Source organism: Sceloporus occidentalis, unplaced genomic scaffold, assembly GCF_023333645.1.
Source record: "Sceloporus occidentalis isolate IW3139 unplaced genomic scaffold, rSceOcc1.0.p SCAF_3, whole genome shotgun sequence".
Lineage (NCBI taxonomy): Eukaryota > Metazoa > Chordata > Lepidosauria > Squamata > Phrynosomatidae > Sceloporus > Sceloporus occidentalis.
In genome coordinates, this window is record NW_028316983.1 from 248,250,686 (window position 1) to 248,258,958 (window position 8,273).

The 8,273-nt window shown below is 47.9% G+C and overlaps 1 long non-coding RNA gene and 1 pseudogene across 1 annotated transcript; both read right to left on the reverse strand.

Moving 5' to 3' along the window:
* On the reverse strand, positions 1-162 carry LOC149317756 (U2 spliceosomal RNA; annotated as a pseudogene).
* Positions 163-716: 554 nt separating this feature from the next.
* On the reverse strand, positions 717-3,941 carry LOC149317757 (uncharacterized). Its single transcript, XR_016280755.1, has 3 exons — positions 3,877-3,941; positions 1,039-1,168; positions 717-870 (listed from the first exon to the last, which is right to left on the reverse strand). It is a non-coding gene; the product is annotated as an uncharacterized LOC149317757 (long non-coding RNA).
* Between the last annotated feature and the right edge of the window lie 4,332 nt (positions 3,942-8,273).

The following is an 8,273-nucleotide window of genomic DNA, read 5'->3' on the forward strand; positions in this document are numbered from 1 at the left end:
GAAGAGTGGGTTATGAATACGTTAAATGAATGCATGAATTCCCCAGAAGTTGCTTTGCTTCCCAAAGACTTCAGTATCTCTCTTGTCAAGAACTGGCTCAGAAACTGACTTTGCTTATAGCAGATTTTACACTTGATCTTAGCCAAAAGGCTGAGAAGCAATTGCGATTGCTTACTGCAGATTTTGGAAATGGCAAAGGACTCGACATTAGCCATTCCCTCTCTGCAAATGTTTTTGATGTTGTTTTCTGCGCTCAGGCTGACTTTGACTCCTGGCGACCTGTGGATGAGACCCCTCCAAGAACCCCTATCTTCCACTGTTTTACTCAGGTCCTGCAAAGCTGTGGGTCCATGCCAGCTGAGTCCATCCATCTGGTATGTGGCCTTCCCCTCTTTCTGTTTCCCTCCACCTTTCCTGGCACTATTGTCTTTTCCAGGGACCTACGCCTTCTCATTAAAGTCTGTCACTCTCCATTTGATATTTCTTTAAAAAACAACCTCTTTTACTATCTTCCATTGCAATCTTGCAATCTTGGATTGCATTTCCCAGCAACCCCTTCTTGGCAAGAGCTGGGCCCAGAGACCCCTCGGTGGGCTTCTCTGCCTGGACAGAGGGACCCCCCCCCCTCCAGCCCCATGGATCCCACTTGCCCTCCATCCCTAAAAGAGATCCGGAGCCCAATTGGCCTTCAAAGCCAGCAGCTTTTATTCCTCTGGAAAAGTTCCTGGGGAGAAGGGAGGGGGAGGCACTGGGAAAAGAGGGGAGGGGGCCACAGGGACTCGGCCGGTTCTTCACCTGCTGGCTATGGGCATCCTGAGCATGGAGCCTCCTACAGCAATGGAGGGACCTTCAAATGCAAGGAAACATTCTCTGTGGAGAGAGGAGACAAAGGCGAAGCATGAGAGGGGCATGGAGGGTCCTCATCCTTCCAACCCCAGGGATGACAAGCATGGAGCCTTCACACCTGAGCATGAAGGAAGACCCTGCCAAGGCAAAGAGTCCAGGGAGGCTCCGCTTGGGGTGCAGGGCTGGACTCACCTCACAGATGACCACTTCTCCTGGGGAGAGAGAGGTGGCCATCTCCTCCAAACTGGTAGCAGCCTCCTCCATGGCAGCAAGGCACATCAGTTCGGCCATCTCTGAGGCGGGCATCCTCATCACCATCTCGCTGGAAGACAGAAGGGGCAGAAGGAAATGGCAGATGGCCAAGGAGGGGTCCCTAGCCCAAGGGGGGGCACTGCTTGGACTGGGGAACCATGAGCCCCAAGACCTGGGAAGTGGACCACAGGCAGCAAGGTTGACCAGGAGGCTCTGAGTCCAAAGTCCAGCCAGAGAAGCCCCAGAAGGGTGGGGGGGTCTGTCATTGGATGGGGGCAAGATAGGAATTCTGCACCCTCCGGCATGGAAGTTCCCTCCAGATCCCAAAGTCTAATATTGCAGAGAGAGAGAGAGAAAGATTGGAAATCCTTCCCCTGGGGCCCCATCTTTTTCCTCCTCTCTTTGCTATGCCAGCTTCCCCAGGGTCCCTTCAGCCTCAACTGTAATCCTCATTTAAATCTTTGCAAAGCTAGAAATGGTGGTGGTAGTGGTGGGGAACTGAAGGCCAATGTCCTGGATGAGGAGCCACCCTTCCTTATGGGGCCCCTTTCCCCCCAATAAGACCCCCAGAGCAGCTACACTCTCAGAAGACTCACCAGCCTGGTTCCTCCATGACCTCCATGACGCAGACCTCCATCCTGGCAGCTGGAAGAGTCGGCAATGCCCTGGCAGCTGCAGGAGGGCCTTAATATAGGGCTGGAGAGCCAGGCCTCCCTCCCAGCCCCTCCCTGGGCACCCAAGGGCCACCCCATTCCTTGCTGGGCACCTGGAGAGAGGCAGCTTCCCAACTGAGGCAGGAGCCAACCCATTCTCCCAAACAGGTGAGGTGATCCCTGGGCATGGGAGCCCAGCCAGCCACAGCTTGCCAGGCAGAGGTTGGCCATTGCCCAAAGGCCAACCTGTCCCTGAGAAGCAGGAATTGCTAGCCCAGCAACACACCCACGGGCAGCACCAGGCAAAGGGAGATCAGGCTGACTGGCAACATTGGTGGATGAATGGCAGGGGCAGCCACAGGTCCATACCCAGACTTCCCCGTCTTGGACTGCACTCCCCAGAATCCTGGGCCATTGGCCTGCCTGGCTGGGGCTTCTGGAGTATTAGCATCAATGCTTGTTTGTAAACCTTTAGCCAAAAGTATAGTAAAGTGGAATTTTACTTAGCTCAAATTGAGAGGGGGGTCGGCTACAAGGACCCTGCAAAGAGAACGTCTCCCATCTGTAGACCAAGAGGGCAGTGGATCCAAGAAATGATGCAGAGGCAGAATTCTCTAATTGAAGTATTATTTTTATTGATAGGAAATCGCACAGCAATTCACTATCATAGAATCATAGAGTTGGAAGAGACCGCAAGGGCCATCCAGTCCAACCCCATTCTGCCATGCAGGAAATCCAGATCAAAGCATCCCTGACAGATGGCCATCCAGCCTCTCTTTAAAGACCTCCAAGGAAGGAGACTCTATCACCCTCCGAGGAAGGAGTGCATTCCACTGTCGAACAGCCCTGACTGTCAGGAAGTTCCTCCTAATGTTGATCTGGAATCTCTTTTCCTGGAGCTTGCATCCATTGTTCCGGGTCCTGTTCTCTGGAGCTGCAGAAAACAAGCTTGCTCCTCCTCAATATGACTTCCTTTCAAATATTTAAACAGGGCTATCATATCACCTCTTAACCTTCTCTTCTCCAGGCTAAACATCCCCAGCTCCCTAAGGCGTTCCTCGTAGGGCTTCATGGTTTCCAGACCCTTCACCATTTTAGTCGCCCTTCTTTGGACACATGGCTCCAGTTTCTCAATATCCTTTTTGAATTGTGGTGCCCAGAACTGGACACAATATTCCAGGTGGGGCCTGACCAGAGCAGAATAGAGTGGCACTATTACTTCCCTTGACCTAGACGTTATACTTCTATTGATGCACCCTAATAACGCATTGGCCTTGTTAGCTGCTGCATCGCACTGTTGACTCATGTTCAACTTGTGGTCTACTTGGACTCCTAGATCCCTTTCTCATACCCTCATTCATTCAAAGTGCAGGAAATCAGGGCTTAGCTCAGAGTAGATTTTAAGGCAAAACTAAGGGTGATACTTACTATGGATGGAGCTTGCTTCCAGAGTCCAATAGGGTGAAGTGGCATGGGACCCAGCCATTTCAAGAGCGTTGAGTGGACAGAAGTGCCAGAGCTAGACTAGAGATCACAGTGGCATAGTGTCCCCATGAAATCCAAACTAGCCCACTAAGGGGAGATTTCCAGGGGTTTATAAGGGCTAAAACTAGCCGCAGGGCAAAGGTGTCAGATTGTATGGGGCCAGGTAACCTGGCCTGGCAATTTCCAAGGTGAATGGGAATGGGATTAAGTCATAAACCAGTTCATCAGGTGAGATGCCAGGCAATCATTGCCCATTCTTCAGAGGATGGAGGTGATGATGATCCCATTTGCAACTCCCCAACTGCCTTCCTGCCTTGGGATGGCATCTTCCAGGTGGCCCTGGAATGCCACATACACACCACAATTCAGGAAAATGCACTTTGGCTAACAGATCTGTGTTTACTTTCCTTGAGAAGGGCAGTGTGTGTGTGTGTGTTTTCTATCAGGAACATTGGTGTATATCTCTATGGCCATTTGGTCAGTGTCCTTGTGAAGAGGTCACTTCCCATTCCCTTCCCTTTTCTGGGGCCAGTAAACTTTATTGCCCTTTGTTCACTCTCTTCCTCTCTCTGCTCTCACCAGGAATGGAAGCAGAAGCCAGATTCTGCTACTAAAGATGGTTTCTCTTCTTCTTACTTACACTCATGAGAGTCTTCTTCTGCCAAGTACAGGTTTCTCTTCTGAGTAGTTACTTTTGTAGAACCTAGATGGAGCAATAAAGTAAGTCTCTTTTTTGCCTACCAATGTATCTTGTTTATTTACCAGAAGCTCAGATCCAGTCGATTTTAACCAAATTCCTATGGAGTACACGCTTCTTGCTGTTTGTGCTGCTACTGCTAACCTTTCTTAACCACAAATAACCAAAGCCACAATCAATTTTCAACAGTACTCCAATAAGGGCCTTCCCTGGACACTCCAGCTAAGCTGGTACCCGGGACGCTGGCCCCAATGAAGGGGGCTGGAGGTCACCCCATTGTGGGTCCCCCTCCAGCCCAAGAAAGCTGCTAGGTTTGGACCTCTTCTCTGAGTGCACAGCATAAAAGAAGCACAGCACACTTCCTTCTGGGTTCCTTGGAGCCAAGTATGATGGACTATTGCCACTTGGCTGGCAAGCACTGGAGCTGACCCAGGATACTCTGCTGCCTGAGGCAAAGGAGGAGATGGAGCCCAGCAAACCTCCACCGATGAGGACAGACAGAGCCTTCTCAGGGGCAATACCCAGCCATACTTGGCCCCAGGGGACCCAGGAGGAGGCACGCCGTGCTTCTTTTAATTGCAGTGCTTCTTTTAATAATTTGTAATTGCACGCCATTGCATTGTTTTTAAACTTCAAAACAATTTAATTATCGTTTAATTAAATTAATTGTCTTTTATATTAACCATGTGTAATATTCTATTTGCTCCCATTTGAAAACTGCCTTCAGTGCTGATTTGGAGTGGAGGAGGTAGGATAGAAATAAAGGCAACAACCACAATCACACAGAAGGGAACTGAAATGAAGTGGTGCCTGGATTTGATTTCCAAATTAGGGGTTCAGGGCAGGCTGTGCCTCTTGAAAACAGGTCTCTCACCCAAGAGGCAAGAATGTAAAAGAGGTTGGCTGCCTACAGCACCAGCCCAGCATCTCCTGGCTTTTTCTTCCAAAGGGGCACAGAAGAGCAAACAATATCCCCAGAAAAGCCAGCTCAGGCACTAATGTTACCCCGAGGTCTGGCTTTCTGCACCCTCCTCTTTGTCATAGAATCATAGAGCTGGAAGAGACCACTAGGCTTTCCCCCTTCTGCCCTGCAGGAACTCACAAAGCATCTCTGACAGACGGCCATCAAGCCTCTGTTTAAAGACCTCCAAAGGAGGAGACTTCACTGCTCTCCAAGGCAACGCCTTCCACTGTCAAACAGTTCTTACCATCAGGAAGTTCCTCCTAATGCTGAGCTGGAATCTCTTTTCCTGTAGTTTGCATTCATTGTTCAGGGCCCTTTTCTCCGGAACAGCAGAAAAGAAGCTTGCTCCATCCTCAGTGTGACACCCCTTCAAATACTTAAACAGGGCTATCATATCTATCATATCACCTCTTAACCATCTCTTCTCCAGGCTAAACATCCCCAGCTGTCAGGAAGTTCTTCCTAATACTGAGCTAGAAGCTCTTTTTCTGTAGCTTGTATCCATTGGCTTTAATTGCTCTGATAGATGACCATCTCCAGGAGAAAGACTGTGGAGTCTTACCCAAGTGACCTTCCTGGATCTCTTAGTGGCCTTTGATACCACTCATCATGCCATCTTGCTGGACTGGCTCTGCAGGAGGCACTCGTCTGCATTGGTTCTGCTTCTATCGACAGCTAGTGCCAACAGCTAATGCTATCCAACATCTTTATCTGTGACTTTGAAAAAAAGGGGGGAAAGAGGATCCCAACAACGATCCTCCAGTTAGTCTGACATCAATACCAGGAAAGATTCTGGAGCAGATCATTAAACAGAGAGTCTGTGAACATCTAGAAGGCAATGCCATCATCACAAAAAGTCAACATGGGTTTCAGAGAAACAAGTCATGCCAGACAAACCTTATCTCTTTCTTTGATAAAATGACCATCTTGGTAGATGAAGGGAATGCTGTGGATGTAGTATATCTGGATTTCAGTAAGGCCTTTGACAAGGTTCCCCATGACATTCTTGCAAACAAGCTTGTAAAATGTGGACTAGACAAGGCAACTGTTACATGGATTTGCCATTGGTTGACCAGCCAAACCCAAAGGATGGTCAGCAATGGCACCTTTTCATCCTGGAGAGAAGTGACCAGTGGGGTGTCCAGTGGGGCTCTGTCCTGGGCCCAGTGTTGTTCAACATCTTTATCAATGATTTGGGTGACAGAATTGGGAGCACATTTATCAAATTTGCAGATGACACCAAATTAGGAAGAATAGCTAATACTCCAGAGGACAGGATCAAGATCCAAAATGACCTGAATAGACTAGAAAGCTGGGCCACAGCTAACAAAATGAACTTAGAATCATAGAATCATAGAGTTTGAAGAGACCGCAAGGGCCATCCAGTCCAACCCCTGCCATGCAGGAAATCCAGATCAAAGCATCGCCGACAGATGGCCATCCAGCCTCCGTTTGAAGACCTCCAAGGAGGGAGACTCCACTACACTCCGAGGAAGTGTGTTCCACTGTCGAACAGCCCTTACTCTCAGGAAATTCCTCCTAATGTTGAGGTGGAATCTCTTTTCCATTGCTCCGGGTCCTAGTCTCTGGAGCAGCAGAAAACAAGCTTGCTCCCTCCTCAATATGACATCCCTTCAAGTATTTAAATAGGGCTATCATATCACCTCTTAACCTTCTCTTCTCCAGGCTAAACATCCCCAGCTCCCTGAGTCGTTCCTCATAGGGAATGGCTTCCAGACCCTTCACCATTTTGGTCGCCCTCCTTTGGACACGCTCCAGTTTCTCAATGTCCTTTTTGAATTGTGGCGCCCAGAACTGGACACAATATTCTAGGTGGGGCCTGACCAAAGCAGATTATAGTGGCACTATTACTTCCCTGGATCTAGATACGATACTTCTATTGATGCAGCCTAAAATTGCATTGGCCTTGTTAGCTGCCACATCACACTGTTCACTCATGTTCAACTTGTGGTCTACTTGGACTCCTAGATCCCTTTCACATGTAGTTTCATTCAGCCAGGTGTCACCCATCCTATATCTGTGCATTTTATTTTTCCGCCCTAAGTGCAGTACCTTACATTTCTCCCTGTTGAAGTTCATTTTGTTAGCTTTGGCCCAGCTTTCTAGTCTATTCAGGTCATTTTGAATTTTGATCCTGTCCTCTGGAGTATTAGCTATTCCCCCTAATTTAGTGTCATCTGCAAATTTGATAAGTATTCCCCCAATTTTTTCCTCCAAGTCATTGATAAAGATGTTGAACAGTACTAGGCCCAGGAAAGACCTCTGTGGGACCCCACTGGTCACTTCTCTCCAGGATGAAAAGGAGCCATTGTTGAGCACCCTTTGGGTTTGGCCGGTCAACCAATTACAAATCCATTTAACAGTTACTTTGTCTAGCCCACATTTTACAAGCTTGTTTGCAAGAATGTCATGGGAAACCTTGCCAAAGACCTTACTGAAATCAAGATCTACTACATCCACAACATTCCCTTCATCTACCAAGCTGGTCATTTTGTCAAAGAAAGAGATTAGATTTGTCTGGCATGACTTGTTTCTCTGAAACCCATGTTGACTTTTTGTGATTATGGCATTGCCTTCTAGATGTTCACAGACTCTCTGTTTAATGATCTGCTCCAGAATCTTTCCTAATACTGATGTTAGACTAATTGGACGGTAATTGTTGGGATCCTCTTTTTTCCCCTTTTTGAAGATGGGGACAACGTTTGCCCTCCTCCAGTCAGCTGGGACTTCTCCTCTTGTCCAGGAGTCCTCAAAGACTATTATTGCCAATGGCTCCGATATTACATTTGCCAGTTCTTTTAATACCCTTGGATGTAGCTCATCTGGTCCTGGAGACTTAAATTTATTTAAGTTAAACAGGTATTCCTGTACTATCTCTTTACTTATTTTGTGCTGAATTTCCCCTATTCTGTCCTCTGCTTCATTATCCTCAGGTTGAGCACCCTTTGCCTTTTCTGAGAAGACTGAGGCACAGAGAAATGTAAGGTACTGCACTTAGGGCAGAAAAATGAAATGCACAGATGTAGGATTATTGGGGACACCTGCCTTGTTCAAGATTTTCCGTACTTGGTCTCAGTCATCAGAGGAGATGGCAAGAAATCAAAAAAGGCCAGGGCTTGGAAAGGCAGCTATGAAGGAACTAAGCAAGATCCTGATGTGTGAAGAGATATCCTCAAAGACTCACATTAAGATTGTCCATCCCATTGTATTTCCCATTCCTATGTTTAGTGGTGAGAGCTAGACAGAGAAGAAAGTGGATAAGAAGAAAATCAGTTCATTGGGGATGTGGTGCTGGAGAAGAGTTCTGCAAATGCCATGGACAGCCAAGAAGATCAGTGGATGGATCCTTGAGCAG